Source organism: Pinus tabuliformis, chromosome Q (genome assembly GCF_031772625.1).
Source record: "Pinus tabuliformis cultivar Carrire ecotype Pingquan chromosome Q, CPIR1, whole genome shotgun sequence".
NCBI classification, from domain to species: domain Eukaryota; kingdom Viridiplantae; phylum Streptophyta; class Pinopsida; order Pinales; family Pinaceae; genus Pinus; species Pinus tabuliformis.
The window spans coordinates 1,016,790,423-1,016,807,021 of NC_142296.1; positions in this window are offsets into that span (position 1 = coordinate 1,016,790,423).

Sequence of the window (16,599 nt, forward strand, 5' to 3'; positions counted from 1 at the left end):
GGTATTGATAGGTGTGCATAGCGAAGTGTGCATAGGGTCAAACTGCGAACCAACTAAAATTATCAAACATCTCTAGGGTGCGAAAACCTGGTTCTGGCAACCTCCCATACTACTTCGAGTGAGACCTCAGTCCGCGCTCCGCTGACCGTTGCTGAAAGTACAAGTATTGCTGGGATTTGTTTGGCTAAATCACCTCTGAACCTGGGTCAGGCCCCTACAAAGCCAACACTTTACAACTTTATTACAAAATTTGTCCCAAAACATGGGCTTTTAGCTCCAAAACTTTCCTTGGGGGAATATGTTCCCAACAGGCCCCCAACACAAACATGGTGACTCATCCTCGAGTCACTCTGTGGGTGTGGAGATCTTGGCACGAAGACCTCCTAGCTCGACCTGTATGATGGCAACCTCGGTGGTGCACTATGCTGCCGCTTGCTTTGCTTCTTCAACCAACTGCTCCATCGCTGGTCCTGAATTGTCAAACTAAAGCTTCTACTAAGTAGCTTATAGATTAGCAAGATTGCCTTCAATAGAGGTCATGACTGAATAAGCCTCATCCAGCCAGGGCTTCAATCACACCTTCAACACTGCCTCCTTGTGTTGCATTGCATCTACCTGTTCTTTCAATTGTTTTGTCTCCCATAGCTTTGCCAGTCTCTCCTTAAGAGCGATGATTCATGATGTACCTTTTACTTCGTCATAGCAGTGTTGTAGTTCTCATGCTTTTGTCTCTAGCTAATGCACATTATGGTCCTCCTGAAATCTTGTCAGGACCTCTAAAAACTATTCAAAAAGTTGTGTGCAGTTTTCTATTGCACTTTCTACCACAGCTATCACCTCTGTGACAGTGGTTGCACATTGCTCATTTACTTCTAGCAGAGTTGAAGGTCGGGCCTTCAATTGTAGATCTGCAATCTGTAGGTTCAGCTCAAGCTAAACCCTAGCAATCTATGTGCGAGTGTCACGCACCACTATAGCAAGCTTGCGAACACGCACCTCGACAGGTTCTTCCTGAGGAATGGCCAACTTCAGGACTATTCAGCATGCCTCCTCCATGACCTAAACTACGCTCTTGTTTTGGTTGGTTACCTCGGTCACTGCGGCAATGGCAGAGTCCCGCTGCAGGGCCATTTGCTCATTATTAATATTCTGCTCATTGATCACTTGTAAAACGCATTGTTCATGGGACCTCAACTCCGTGATCACTCCATACTGCAATAGGTGGAGTTCCTCACCAGGGAGCACTGCCAAGTTCAACCCCACTCCCTCGAGGGCGTTGACAGTGGGCCTGTTAGCTTCATTTTCTGTGGTCAATGCTCCATCCAACAACACTATTGCGCTGGAGACCTTCACACATAGCATCTCGGCAGCTTCTGAAGTGCCAATAATGAGGTTGGTGGACACCGTGTCAGCCTATGATATGTGGGTTTGTAGCTCCTGTAGACCTGTCTGGATGGCCCCCAATAGTAGTTGTTTCTACTGCTCGAATTGTTACAGTGCCTTCACGGTGACATCCCACAGTGAGGGAAAATTTTAAGGATGGAAATTTATCTTAAAGTTTAGAAATCTTGGCGAATCCCACTAGTCCATAATATGAAATCTATAAATTGTTTGGATATATTTTTGTAAAAATATTCAAATTTATAATATTTTTATATAGTCTATATATAATTTTTTGGCCATTTTTAGGGTAAAATAATTTTATTCTATAAAATTTAGGCAAATCATTTTTACAAAAAAATGGAAATTAGCGAATATTTTTTTTGGAAAAAGTATAGAAAATTAGCCCATGGGCCAATATTAGTCCCCAAAATTTTCCCTGCGGCCACACCATGTCTCCAATGTCATGCAAATCACCCGCTGTGAGGGTGATTGGGTCTAGCGACACCTTAGTGACCTTGGATTTCTTCCTCGACCCCACTTTCTCTTGTTCCCTTGGATGCTTGATGTGGTCTGACATCGTCTGTGGGTCCATGCCATGCTGCTCTCTTTGCTCGGCCGTTTCTTCCTATATTTTGGGTGAAGGCGACCTCGCGCCTTTCTCAAAGCCACGCTATGTTTCCCCTGTCTGTTTTTCCCTCTATTGTGCAGTATCAGGCTCTTCTAGGGCCTTGTCAGTGGCCTCCTTCTTCCTCTTCTCGGTTAGTTATACCATCTTGAGCTTGGCCTCCTCCTTTTTGCACTGCGCGACGAACTTTCTCGCCCCCACCACCAAGTCTGAGGTAGTGCACCACTCTGCCAGCCAGCGATCAAGTACTGCATCAATTGCGTCATCCGTTGCCAAGTAAGGAAAGTCATACCATGTCTACGTAGGGTCCTTTTGTGCCCTGATTGACACACGGTGAAAGTTTGTCTTGAACTCCGCATACCCCTGCAAGTTGGAAAACACAGTAGGCGACAACTATGATTTGCGATTGATAGCCATGCGGATGTTCATATCCATTAAGATCTAGAAGATCTTGCTATCCTTGATGTGCTGAGCATCCTTCATTGCCCACAGGGAAGCGCACTTCTCTACTTCTGGCAGGTCTGTCATGACTGAGGGGAATTAACTATCTTCCAGCAACTCCAAGGCTACGAGCACAATAGACTGTAAGAGCCACACATAGTGGAAGGTCTTTTTGAGCTCCTGTGCCTCACGACAGTTCGCAAGGAACTCACCACAGAGATAACACACCCAGTTAAACTAGACTCCTTCAACGCATTAGGCTGTAAGAGTGACGACTGGTGCTGGAACTTCATTTGCGTGAGACTTCCTCATAACCTTTCCTACCAAAATCTGCGTTGCCACCTTGACTAGAGGGTCATAGATTCTAGAGATGGCATAGCTTCGTGGCTTCTTCACAAGCTTGAATTTCTCCTTCATTTCCTCCACAAGGGCCTACTCACCACCTTTTTCGCCAAACATCATGGTCGGATTTTCCACTGTGTAGGGTAGCCGCGTGATCCTATGGATCAATCTTTTGGTGATGGGTATTGGCTCTTCCAGCCATAGACACCCATCATGCACCAAGCATAGTAGCTTCTTGATGACCAATAATGTAATGGGGGTGCGATTATAGTGTGACACCCATAGTAGGCTGAGCCGACCTGCCTTGTCTACTCCCCTGAGCCACTTCCGCGGTTCCAATGTAGTCTTCTCGGTGGTTGTGTCAATAATGTGGTGCATCAGCTGCTCGATTGCTAAGTGTAGGAACTCGTCATGGTCAACTAAGTCCCAATATTCCAGTTTTAATAGAGGAACCTACCCCAAGTGCGTCCTTCAAAGGAAATCTTGTCTGGTAGCAGAGGAGTTTGCAAGGGGACCTTGCTCTTGTCAATGTCCACTTCTACCCTCAATTCTTCATCATCCATCGGGATGTCCTCAATTTCTTCCTCCTCTGGTTCTAGGTTAATGTCTTTTCCCTTGTCCTGTGCAGTGGGCTTGTCCTTCGGTGGGTTTCTTCTCGGCGACATGCGAACCGGTATCCCAGCCTGCTTTCCCTTCCTATCCTTCTCACTCTCCCTGGTTGGGGACAGCTTTGGTCTGGGCATTCATGGTGATTTGGGAACTTCAACCAATACCTCTGCAACCTCTAGAGCAGCTCCCTCTACCTCCCTAGCAACTTCCGACACAACCCCCTTGGCTATCATTGCTTCGGTATCCATAGCTTCTACGGGAATAGACATGATCCTATGCAACAACTCTTGTGTCTCCTTCGGCAATGTCTCAAATACTGAACTTGCTAGAAAAGCTTCAAAGTTTTCAGTGTTCATGTGCACCTGAGAGCCCAACAACTCAATTCTCAAAATGCCAAGTGGTTTGCATTGGGCAACCACCTGTAATTTATAGGGCATTTTGAATTGAAATTCAACCATTCCCCCCACATTTGGTTCATTAATGCCAGATTGGCGACAAATTTCCAAGGATATTACATATAAAGTTTGTCTTAAATGTCAGCCACCCACTCCATTTGGCCGCATTCCTAACATTAAATCATGAACAGTGACTTTAACGGTCACTTTTCGGCTGACCTATGCGATTTCTCCCTGGGTAGCGCAGCTACCTTTGTGCTATCATGAACCCTGTGATATTTCCTCATCCTGGTCAATCCTCCAGTCACACAGTTCCCCAACCTGAGTAGTGTATTTTATAGTCCCGCGCCTCCTTTCAACTACCTGGAGCACTAAGACTATGCTACCCTCATATAGTCACCTAGTTGGATCACCAGTGTATGGCTTCAATCCGCTGCAATTCAGCTTTCCTGGGAAGGGATCTCCATTCAATTTAACCAACTGAACTGCTCCACCATCAGTAATCTCCTTAATGACATAGGGCCCTAACCAGTGCATTCTGAATTTCCCTGGAAATTTCTCAAACTTGTTTTCATATAACAAAACTAGATCATATACATTAAAGGTACATAGCTTAATGTGTCGATCATGCCATGCTTTTTCATGTTGTTTTTGGATCTTTTAGTGAAAGCCAACTAGAAATCTCTCTTCCTCAAGCTCATCCAGCTGTGCGAGCCTCTCTTTTAGGGATCTACGATCCATCACACCTGTGAGTGCTGCTATGCACAGACTAAGCACAATGCATTCCATGGGAATCACTGCTTCAACACCATATACAAGCCTAAAGGGTGTTTGTCTAGTCAACTTTTTGTATGTCGTCAGATAGGCCCGTAGTACTGTGGGTATGCATAGGTCCCAATCACTTTGCTGAGCATTGAAAACCTTAGTTAGTGCATTCTCCAACACCTTATTGAATGCTTCCACCGTCCTATTAGCCTACGGGTGATAAGGTGTGCTTTTCTGGTGATATACCTGAAATTCCTCTGTCAGCACGCTAATTGTTTCGTTCAGAAAGTGCGTACCATGATCACTCATCAAAATATTTGGAAACCCAAATTACGTCAGTACATACTCAAAGAGGAACATTGCAGCAGTCACACCTGTGTAGTCTTTCACAGGTTGTGCCTCCACCCATTGAGTCAAATACTCAGTCACGGTAATAATGTATCATGTTCCCGTCTTCTTCCCTTGGGGCTGAATGGGTCCTGTTAGCACTCCAGGAAACTCTTCTAGGTTGTAGCTCAGAGATTCCTGGCAATATATAAATCTTCAATATTGTTCTTTGAACTATTGGAATGGATTGGTGTTTGGATCAAGTCAGATGACTATTCATCTCTGCTTTCACTCAAGACATGCATGAACACCATCAGCTTGATAAGGCATTCAACCAATAATGCTCAATAGTTTATAGATTCAATGAATAGATGGAGAATCCTAACTGTACTAGCACGTACATACATAAACACATATGAATGACTAGCTACAGAAAGTAAATGAAGCTTGCAAATCTAATTTATCAACACAGAGATAAGATGACACTTATCTCGCATTAGATATAGAAGAAAATGTGAATAACCTATTCAAGTGCAAGCTTAGAATAGAGGAGAAGATGGGAATTGAACATGTAACAATAAAAGAATCTTGTATTACTAGAATGAAGATGAGACGCTAGGAGGAACAGAGTATCCATAGTCTCCAAAAGTTGAACCTCTATTACTCTGAACTTTCAACCATTTATAGGCTTTTTATAATACTCTTGAACTCTCTGAGGCTCGAGATGTCTTAATATATCCCCTCTGGGTCTTATAACTACTTGATGCCATAACTAGACAAACATGAGCTCAGAGAGCTCTGTTTCTAACAAACACAATAATCAAATTCTAGTAATTTTGCCGTGTTGTCAGGTGTTTCACTCTTGCCAACGATGTTCCATGATCCTTTCTGTTGGTTCGACTGCATCGTGCTGTTTTTTTCCCCTTTTGGCCATGCATTTTTTTATTTTATTTCAACTATCCAACTATCAAAAATACTAATAAAGCCAACAAATTTCCTCCCTGGGTGACTGGTGGGAAGTAGGGTATGGGGGCTGTTGGATGTTGTGGATCGACAATCGAGATGTTAGTCAGGCGTCAGAGGATGAACTATAGTGATTGTGAATGACTGCTATTAGATCGAGAGGAATGGGCAGAGGAGATCAATATCCAGAGGCTTGAATTCGTGGCAGGAATGGAATAAGGCCAAGCCATAAGATCTTATATGGGTAGATCGAACAGCTATCGGGCGAAAGAGGTTCTCGAAGGATAACGCTCGGGACTGGTTTAGTCAAGTGGAATATGGTTTATATCGGACAGTCATTGGGTGGTAAGTGGTAAAGGTCAGAGCCCACCCAATTCCATTCATCAAGCGCCGCGTAGTAGTGGAGGAGAGAGAGGAAACTACTTTATCGGGTGGGTATCCCTCTCTCTAGTTGCCCGAGCGATATACGTGATAGTCGTTAGATATATCAGAAATGATCTAATGGTGGTGATTGGTTAGAGCGGGTGAGTGTAAATCATTAGTTAGATGAAGTGTGGACCATCAGAGCAGTGGAAAGATCAACGGTTGGGATCAGAGAATGGAGAGCGCAGCAAAAATGAGATGAACCAAGAGCGGACCCGTCAATATTTATGAGTGTGGGTGTATAATTTTTTAAGTCTAGCTTATGGCAAAAGTAGAGCAAGAGGATACATGGACCATTGGAGCTAAAATAGGGGACATTTTAGTTAAAATAGCAGCAGTGCACCTTAGGGCTAACATTGGCTCCTTTTGGGGATGAAAGCCTCCCTGTGAGGTTTCAAGAATTGCAGACTGCTGCCTTTCCGGTAACAACCAAAACAAACTTATCTCCTAGTGTTCCATTCGGCATGGAGTTTATTTGATTAGAAAACAAAAACTGAAAAAAACTATTACAATATTAAGGTCATAAAGCCTCATATAAAGTAAAGTTTCAAAAACTGCCCATTGACTGGGCCATCAAAAACACCTTCCCCCTCCAAATTGTGCAGAATGAAAGTAATGTTCATCTAAACTTGAGCAATGACAAACGGTCCCATCCATAAGGCATCAAACTTACCATGGTTTCCCTTCTTTTCCTTCAATGCATCCCATTTGAGAACCCTGTCACCAACCTAAAAACTATCCATTTTCGCCTTTCTGTCAAAGGTTTCTTTGATCTTCTTCGATGAATTCTTGACTTCTCCACCAGTTGTTCTCTGATCTGCTGTAATTCAACCAAGTTACTCATTCTCCTTGCCATGTCGTTCTCTTCATCCTGTTCTTCTTACAATAATTTTGCCATAGGGAGAACTAGCTTGATAGGAAAAACAACATTAGTGCCATAAATCAGCTTAAATGGAGAATTTCCTATGGACTTCTTGTTGATAACTCTGTCAGCCCACAATGCAAACTCCAACTAGGAATCCCACTTCTTTTTTTTGTCCTCCAGCAGTTTTTTGATTATCCTTACAAGACTCTTGTTAGATGATTCTGCTAGACCATTGTCTTGAGGATAATATGAGGTAGAATGCACCAATTGAATGCCCATGGATTCACACATGTCCACCAATTCTTCTACCCTGAAAGCTGTTGCATTATCAGTGACTAGTTTGGTTGGGCAAACAAATCCAGTGAAAATATTCTCATTCAAGAAGTTTATGATAACCTGATGATTAGCATTTTGAGTGGGAATAGCCTCAATCCATTTGGTGAAATAATCAGTAGCTACCAAGATCCATTTGTGATGGCACTGGAATGTGGATTGATCTCACCTATGAAGTCTAAGCCCCACTGCTGGAAGGGACCATTGGCATGTACTGGCTTCAAGGGCAGAGATTTTAGCTCTTGTCTTCCTTAAAACCTCTGACATTTCTCACAAGACTTCACAAAAGAAAACACATCAGAGAATAGAGTAGGCCAATAATACCCAGCTCTTAGGATCTTGTGGGCCTTGGTTTTCCAATAATGATGCCCTACGCAGATGCTAGAATGTAACTGGTGCATGAATTCCACAGACTATCCTTTGTCTAGACATCTCAAGAGGATCCCTGATGGGTCTTTACAATAAATAAGGTTTTTATTAATGCAGAATTTGGTTGATTTGAGCTTAACAGCCCGGGCTTGACCTGAGCTATGCCCTAGAGGGACCTCTAGCTTCTACAAAAACTGAACTACACTGGAATACCATTCATAGGTGGCTAGATTTTCAGCCAAATACTAATTCTACTCTTGCTCTTCTGCCACTTCCTCTGTCCACTCACCACCTGAATTTGAACCTATGCAATTGATGTCTAACAAACAACAATTTTCCTCAGCCATAAGCTTAGCCAAGCCATGGCCTTTGATAAGCTTGGTGGGCTTCACCTCTATGTTGAACTCTATGAATTTTGCAATCCATTTAGCTCTCTTTCCATCAATATCTGGCTGAGTTAGGACATCTTTTACTGAGGTTGAAGGTACATATGCAGCCACTTTGGAATGCAGAATATAAATTTTGAATTCCTTTAAATATTTTATGAGACCATAAGCTTGTTTTTCAATAAGTTCATACCTTAGTTCAGCCTCCCTCAAAGTTTTGCTGAAAAAGGCCACAGGGTGCTCTACATCTTCATCATTTTTCTACAATAAAACTGTTGCAAGTGTATCATAAGAGGCAAAAGAGAAGATATAAAACTCCCTGGTATAAGCTGGACTAATTAGAGTGGGAGCTTCCATGATAGCTTGTTTGATGGCCTCAAAAGAGCTTCTTGCACCATCTGTCCATTTTATTTCTAATCCTTTCTTCAACATGGAAGTGATGTGCTTCACTAGCACTGCAAAGTTTGGAATAAACCTCCTGACAAAGTTAATATTACCCAAGAAATATTAAATTTCCCTTTTTGACCTTGGGATGGACAATGTGTGAATTGCTTGAACTCTTACTAGATTGATCTTCACACCTTCAGCAAAAACAATATGTCCCAGAAGTTTTCCTTCTTCTAGAGAAAACTGTGACTTCTTTGGGTTCATAGAAATTCCAAACCGTTTGCATTTTAGAAACACCTTCTTCAAATGTTGCAAATGGTCCTTGTGACTGGTGGAAAAGACTCTTATGTCATCAAGGTAAATAAGGACAAAGTTGTCCTTCTATCCCACAAAGGCTATGTCCATGGCCCTCTGAAAAGTAGCCCCAACATTCATCAATCCAAAAGGCATCTTGGAGTACGTGAAATTACCCCGAGGAGTAGTGAAGGTAGTCTTTTCCCGATCTTCTGGATTTACAACAGTCTAATTGTAACTTGAAAATCCATCCAAGAAAGACATGACTCTATCCCCTGGAACCTTTTGCAGCAAGTGTTCCATCTTAGGCAGGGGGTAGTTGTCTTTTTTAGAGCATTTATTCAGATTCCTGAAGTCAACACAAAGCCTGATTTCTTTATTCTTCTTTCTTAATACCACAAGGTTAGCTATGCACTTTGAATACCTTAGGGGAACTATGATCTTGGCATCCAATAACTTCTTGATTTCCTTTTCAATCAAAGGCAATAAGAGAGGGTTGATAGGTCTTAATTTTTTCTTGAAAGGGATGGTGTTCTTCTCCAGTGGAATCTTATGCTAAATGATGTTGGTGTCATAGGTCCTAAGATCACTGTACTCCCAAGAAAAAATATCAGCAAATTGTTTCATCAGGGTGCAATACTCTGAACTTTGGGCAGAAGACAAATGAGTGGATAGATTTATGTACTTTGGATGGGTTGGACACCCTACATTATGTCTATGAACTACAGACTCATTTTCTTGCTTATAAGGTACATCATTATGATCAAACAACTTCTCTAGGGGCACCAATCCTTTGGGTAAATGGTTACTAGGTAGTTGAACAATGCTATCCTGACCAATCTCATCCTTTAGCTTGGATTGGTTACATTCTTCAATGGCTTCGTTTTCTTGGTCAATGTACATTTTAGAAAATTCATCAATGACTTGTAAAAACCTATTAATTTCATCATCATCTTCAAAAACTTTCCAGTATTTGACATTGTCAGGCAGAGATGGTCTATATTTCACCTGAACTTCATAAGTCAATTTAGGAGGCAAATGAGGAATAAACATGCTAGCAGACAAAGCAAGGGAATCAACAAGCTGGTTCTTCATTCTACGGATGTAAGAAATGTTGAAACTATTAAAAGAACCCTTGAGCTTCCATACCTCATCTTTGTATGCTTTCAGCGTTGGATGTTTGCTTGGAAAGTTTTGTTCATCTGCTGAATGATAAGGTCTGCATCTCCAAATACCTTCAGACCTTTGATGCCCATTTCTTTAGCAATGTTTAAGCCCAATATCAGGGTTTCATACTCTACTAATATCTTGATCCAACCTTTAGAAAGCAACATGCCAAACTTGGGGGGTATATCTGCTACCACAATATCCATCATCATGCTCTTCATGGGAAACTAAAACAAGGTGATGGCTAGGTCTTTGATTAATCCCAAACATTTCACTTTTCTAGAGTCAAAAGAAAACAGGTCATGATAAGACTTGGTAATGTCAAGACCCAACTCATCCATGACGGCCTTGGGCATTAGGCTATGGCTGGCTCCTGTGTTCAGAAGGTAGTTGTGAAGGATTTTGTCATGAATAGTCAAAGAGACATAGAATGATGAGGAGCTGTCATCACAATTTTCAATCATTGGGTTGAGAACAATAGCTGGTTTGTTGTCTTGCAGATTTACATAGTCAGTGAGGCTTGGATAGCTTTTGGCTTAAGGGCCTTGAGGATAGATCTCTTGAAGGGCTCATTCTCCACTAGTTCAATCAGAGGTATACGTATGCTTAGCTTCTGAATTTCTGATTCAAAACTCAAAGGAGAAGGAGACTTGTCAAGGCCTCTTACCTCATGAGGTGGAGCTTTGAGGATTATGGAATCAACTGCCGGTCGTTTCTGATTATTAGCTTTCTATATTGCAGGGACAACAGCTCTCTGAACAGGAGTTTCCTTGGCATTATTCATCTTCGACCTCAAATCATATATGTGTTGATCATCAATTTTCAGAACAGCTCCACCATCCCACTCATGGCTGATATGGTCATTGAATAATGACTTTTCATAGGCAACTGAGGTAAAAAAGAAGGCACTGCCTTTGTCTTACACACAATGGATCTCATCATCTTCTTCAAACTGCTCTTCTTCCATGACTACAATCTAGAAAGGGGTCTTCACCCTTTGGTATTCATTGGCATCTTTGCTTCTTTATAGAATCCACAACTGCTCATTAGCTATTCTATATGGATTTAGATTTCTAGGAGCAAAGGAATTAGGAACTCTTCCTTTCCTAGGGTGGTACTTAACCTTTAATTTTGAGATTTCAGAGGCTAATGACTCTATCATCTTGGTCATTTTATCTATCTTGGGATCTGAAGATGATGAAGATTCACCCCTCTGTCTCCTTCTATCGACATTCCCCTTGAGATTCTCTATAGCCATGATGTTCGATTCTACTTCCAAGGCTGCATATTGCATATCAGCCAAGGTAGCACATCGTCTCTCCCTCAACAGTAGAGAAAAGTCCAAATCAAAGGCATTGGCATAGATGAGTTTAGTAGAGGTGGTGGTGGGTTTTACTTCAGCTGGTATCTTGTTGTACATGCAGTTATACCTCTTATTAAAATCAGACAACAACTCACCATTTTCCCTCTTTATTCCCAAACTCGGTGTGGTAGTAGAGTAGATACTTCTTATCCCCCCAATGCTTTAGGAATTATCATCTAAAGCCTCAATATCTGCTATAGACCTTGGGGTCAGTTCTCTGAACCATTTTCTAGCCTCTCCATCTAGACTTTGGACAAAGACTCTCATCCATACAACATCTTCACTAATGTCTAGGTTATCAGCATAGCTATAGAATGATTCATGATGTTCCTTTGCTGTAACACCTTCAGTCCCAGTGAACTTAGGCATACACTTTTGATATTCTCCAGTAGGTATGGCATTCAAAGGAGTGAGAAGTACTAGAGGTCCATACCTAGCAACTATGATTCTGTCCATTTGGTAAGTGCTGCCATAGTTGTCGTGGCTATAAGGGTACTAGAAGTCTGAATGACAGAGGGTTGAGGAGTGACTAATAGGACTAAATGAGTATGATGGATAGGAGGAGAGGCTTCCTTTGGGCTTACAACGAAAGGAGAACCTAAAGAATGAGGAGCTTTATGAATCTCTGATGTTTTTTCCTCACTGCTAGTATTAGATGATATACTGTCAACAGGTATTTGTTCTATTACAGGATTTTCTTCGAGAGATATAGAATATTGCTTAGAAATACTTGAACCTGATGCTCCTTTCTGTAACGACTTTCTTTCTTTGATGATTTTTTTAGGGTCAGGTATTGTCAGCTTGTGGCTTTTTAGTATTTCTCTGAGTATGCCTCACAAAATGAGCCAGAACTCTGGAGTGGAGTTTCCAAGAGGTTCGTCCTCCAACAAAGTCGCCAGATAGATAATTACAACCCAAAGGATGTCCAGACTTTGTCTATCATCAAATTTGGATCTGTGTCATCCCCTAGGGAAGCTAAGCTTCAGTCTCCTCTCCCCGGCAACGACGCCAATTATGTTAGCACTCCAAGAAACTCTCCTATGTTGTAGATTGGACATGCATGGCAACATATAAATCTTCAATATCATTCTCTGAAATATTGGAATGGATTGGGGTTTGGACCACTAATGCTCAATAATTTATATATTCATTGAATAGATGGAGAATCCTGATTGTAACAACAGATACATACACAAACACATATGAATGGCTAGCTATAGAAAGTAAATGAAGCTTGCAAATCTAATTTATCAATGCAAAGATAAGATGACAATTATCTGGCATCAGATACAAAAGAAAACGCGAATAACCTATTCAAGTGTAAGCTTAGAATAGAGGAGAAGATGGGAATTGAACATGTAACAAAAAAAGAAGCTTGTGTTATTGGAATGAAGATGAGACACTGGCAGGAACAGAGTATCCATAGTCTCCAAAAGTTGAACGTCTATTACTCCAAAATTTTAGCCATTTATAGGCTTTTTACAATACTCTTGAACTCTCTGAGGCTTGACATGTCTTAATCTATCCCCTTTGTCTTCTAACTACTTGATGCCATAACTAGACAAACATGAGCTTAGAGAGCTCTATTTCTAACAAACACGGTAATCAAATTCTGGTAATTTTGCCGCGCTGTCAGGTGGTTCGCTTGTGCTAGCAGTGTTCCATGATCATTTCTGTTGGTTCGGTTGCATCGTGCTGTTGTTTTTTCCCCTTTTGGCCATGCATTCTATTATTTCAGTTCAACTATGTCATTATCAAAAACACTAAAAAAGCCAACAAATTTCCTCCCTAGGTGACTAGTGGGAAGTGGGGTATGGGGGCTGTTGGATGGTGTGGATTAACGGTCAGGATGTTGGTCAGGCGGCGGAGGACGAACTATGGTGATCGTCAATGAAGTTCATTGGAACGGGAAGAATGGGTGGAGGAGATCAATCGCCGGAGGCTTGAAGTTGTAGCAGGAGCAGAATAAGTCAGAGCCATCAGATCTTAGATGGGTAGATCAAATGACTATCGAGTGGAGGAGGTGCTCGAAGGATAATCCTCGAGAGTAGTTTAATCAAGCGGAATATGGTTTATATCAAACAGTCATCGGGCGTTAAGTGGTAAAGGTTAGAGCCTGCCCGATTCCATTCATTGGGCGCCACATAGCAGCGGAGGAGAGAGAGGAAACTACTTTATTGGGTGGGTATCCCTCTCTATTGTTGCCCAAGCGATATGCACAATAACCATTGGATCTGGCGGAAATGATCTAACAGTGGTGATTGGTCGGAGTGAGTGAGCGTAAATCGTTAGTCGGATGAAGTGTCGACCATCAAATCAGTGGAAAGATCGACGGCGGGGATACGAGAATGGAGAGCGCAGTCGAAAGGAGATGAATTGAGAGCGAACCCACCGATATTTATGAGCGCGGGTGTATAATTTTTGAAGTCTGACTTATGACCAAAGTGGAGCAAGAGGAGATGTGGACCATCAGAGCTAAAATGGGGGACATTTTTGTTAAAATAGTAGTAGTGCACCTTAGGGCTAATAGGTCCCACAAAATCTATTGCCCATTTCTCAAAAGGTTGTAACGTCATCTTCGGATTCAGACGCAGATCATCTCTTCATGATGGCTTTCCAGTCCTTTGACACACATCACATGCCTTGTAGTAAGCTTTTGAATCCTGATGTAGGGTTGGCCACCACAACCTTGCATGTAGAATATTCTATGTGGTCACTCTTCCTACATAATGGCCTCCTGCGCCACCCCCATGAGTGTCCACAAGGATACTGCTCTTTCAAACTCTGGTACATATCATCGTAATTCTTCATCAGACCCCATTTTGTACATATGTCTAGCAATGACAGAAAAGTTTTCTGCATGCACCACTAACTCCTTCTATTGGATGATGTAACCTTCTAGGGTAGTTCCTGTCATTAGGAAGTGTATGATGTCTTGAAAGTGACCATCTGTGACACACACTACAAATAGCTACGCGTCAGGCAATCCCTACTCCAATTTAGTGGGCTCTTCCCCTATTTCGATGCACGACAGATGGTCTGGTCCCACGTTCAATCATCTAGGCTTCATAATAACCTCAAAATCATACTCTTGGAACAATAACAACCACCTAGAGATTCTCCCCCACAACACAGGCTTATTGACCATGTATTTCAACACAGAGTGATCCAGATACATCTTAAAGTATCCACCTAGTAAATAGTGTCTAAACTTCTGGAGTGCGTATACCATGGCTAACCCTTCGCACTCAGTGGTGGAATAGTTCTTCTCAGCCTTGGATAACCTCTTGCTTGCAAATACTATAGGATGGTCCAATTCTCCTCCGCCAGCCTGTGTCGGTACTAATCCCAGTGGTATACATGATGCGTCTACATGTACATGAAACTCCTTCCAATTCGAGAAGAATAAAATCGATGCAGTGACCATTTTTTCTTTCAATACATCTAGGCTTTTCTTATAGTCCTCGTTCCAACAGAGCATGACATCCTTTTTCAACAACTTCTCTATAGGCATAGTGATCTGGGCATAGCCCTTGATAAACTTCCTATAATACCCAGTATGTCCTAAGGTTGCGTGCAACTATTTTACACTCCTTGGTGCCTCCCAGTTAAGTATCACTGCGATATTCATGGGATCTACCATCACTATTTGTATATAAACCACATGACCCAAAAGAGTGCCAAAAGGAACACAAAATAGGCATTTCTTTAGATTGAGCGCAATCTGGTACCTTCGACAAACATGAGCTTAAAGAGCTCTATTTATAACAAACACGGTAATCAAATTATGTTAATTTTTCCGCGCTATCAGGTGGTTCACTCATGCTAGCAATGTTCCATGATCATTTCTATTGGTTCGGCTGCATCGTGCTATTGTTTTTCCCCTTTCGGCCATGCGTTCTCTTATTTCAGTTCAATTGTCTGACTGTCAAAAACATTGACAAAGCCAACAAATTTCTTCCCCACGTGACTAGTGGGAAGTGGGGTATGGGGGCCATCATATGGTGTTTACCGACGGTCAGGATGTTGGTCAGGCGGTGGAGGATGAACTATGGTGATCGTGAATGAGGGTTGTTGGATCGGGAGGAATGGGCAGAGGAGATCAATCATCGAAGGCTTGAAGTCGTGGTCAGAGCAGAATAAGTATGAGTTGTCAAATATTAGATGGGTAGATTGAACGACTATCGGGTGGAGGAGGTGCTCGAAGTATAACGCTCGGGAGCAGTTTAATCAAGCATAATATGGTTTATATCGGACAGTCATCAGGTGGTATGTGGTAAAGGTCGGAGCCCACCCAATTCCATTCATCAGGTGCCACATAACAACGGAGGAGAGAGGGGAAACTACTTTATTGGGTGGGTATCCCTCTCTCTTGTTTCCCAAGCGATATGCATGATAGTCGTTAGATCTAGCGGAAATGATCTAACGGTGGTGATTGGTCGGACCAGGTGAGCATAAATCATTAATTGGATGAAGTTTGGACCATCAGATCAATGGAACGATCGATGGTGGGGATTGGAGAATGGAGAGTGCAGCAAAAAGGAGATGAACTGAGAGCGAACCTACTGATATTTATGAGCACGAGTGTATAATTTTTGAAGTCTAGCTTATGGCCAAAGTGCAACAAGAGGAGATGTGGACCATTGGAGCTAAAAAGGGGACATTTCCATTAAAATAGCAGCAGTGCACCTCAGGGCTTATAGGTCCCACAAAATCTATTGCCCATTTCTCAGAAGGTTATAATGTCATCTGCGGATTCAGAGGCAGATCATATCTTCGCGATGGCTTTCCAGTCCTTTGACACACATCACACGCCTTGTAGTAAGCTTTTGAATCCTGATGGAGGGTTGGCCACCACAACCCTGCATGTAGAATCTTTTGTGTGGTCGCTCTTCCTGCATAATCGCCTCTCCCGGTGCCCCCATGAGTGTCCACAAGGATACTTCTCTTTCAATCTCCAGTACATATCATCATAATACTTCATCAAACCCCATTTTGTATAGATGTCTAGCAATGACAGAAAATTCTGCCACGTGCACCAATAACTCCTTCTTCTACTGGACGATGTAACCTTCTAGGGTAGTTCCTGTTATTAGGAAGTGTATGATGTCTTGAAAGTTACCATTCGCGACACACACTACAAATAGTTGTGCGTCAGGCAA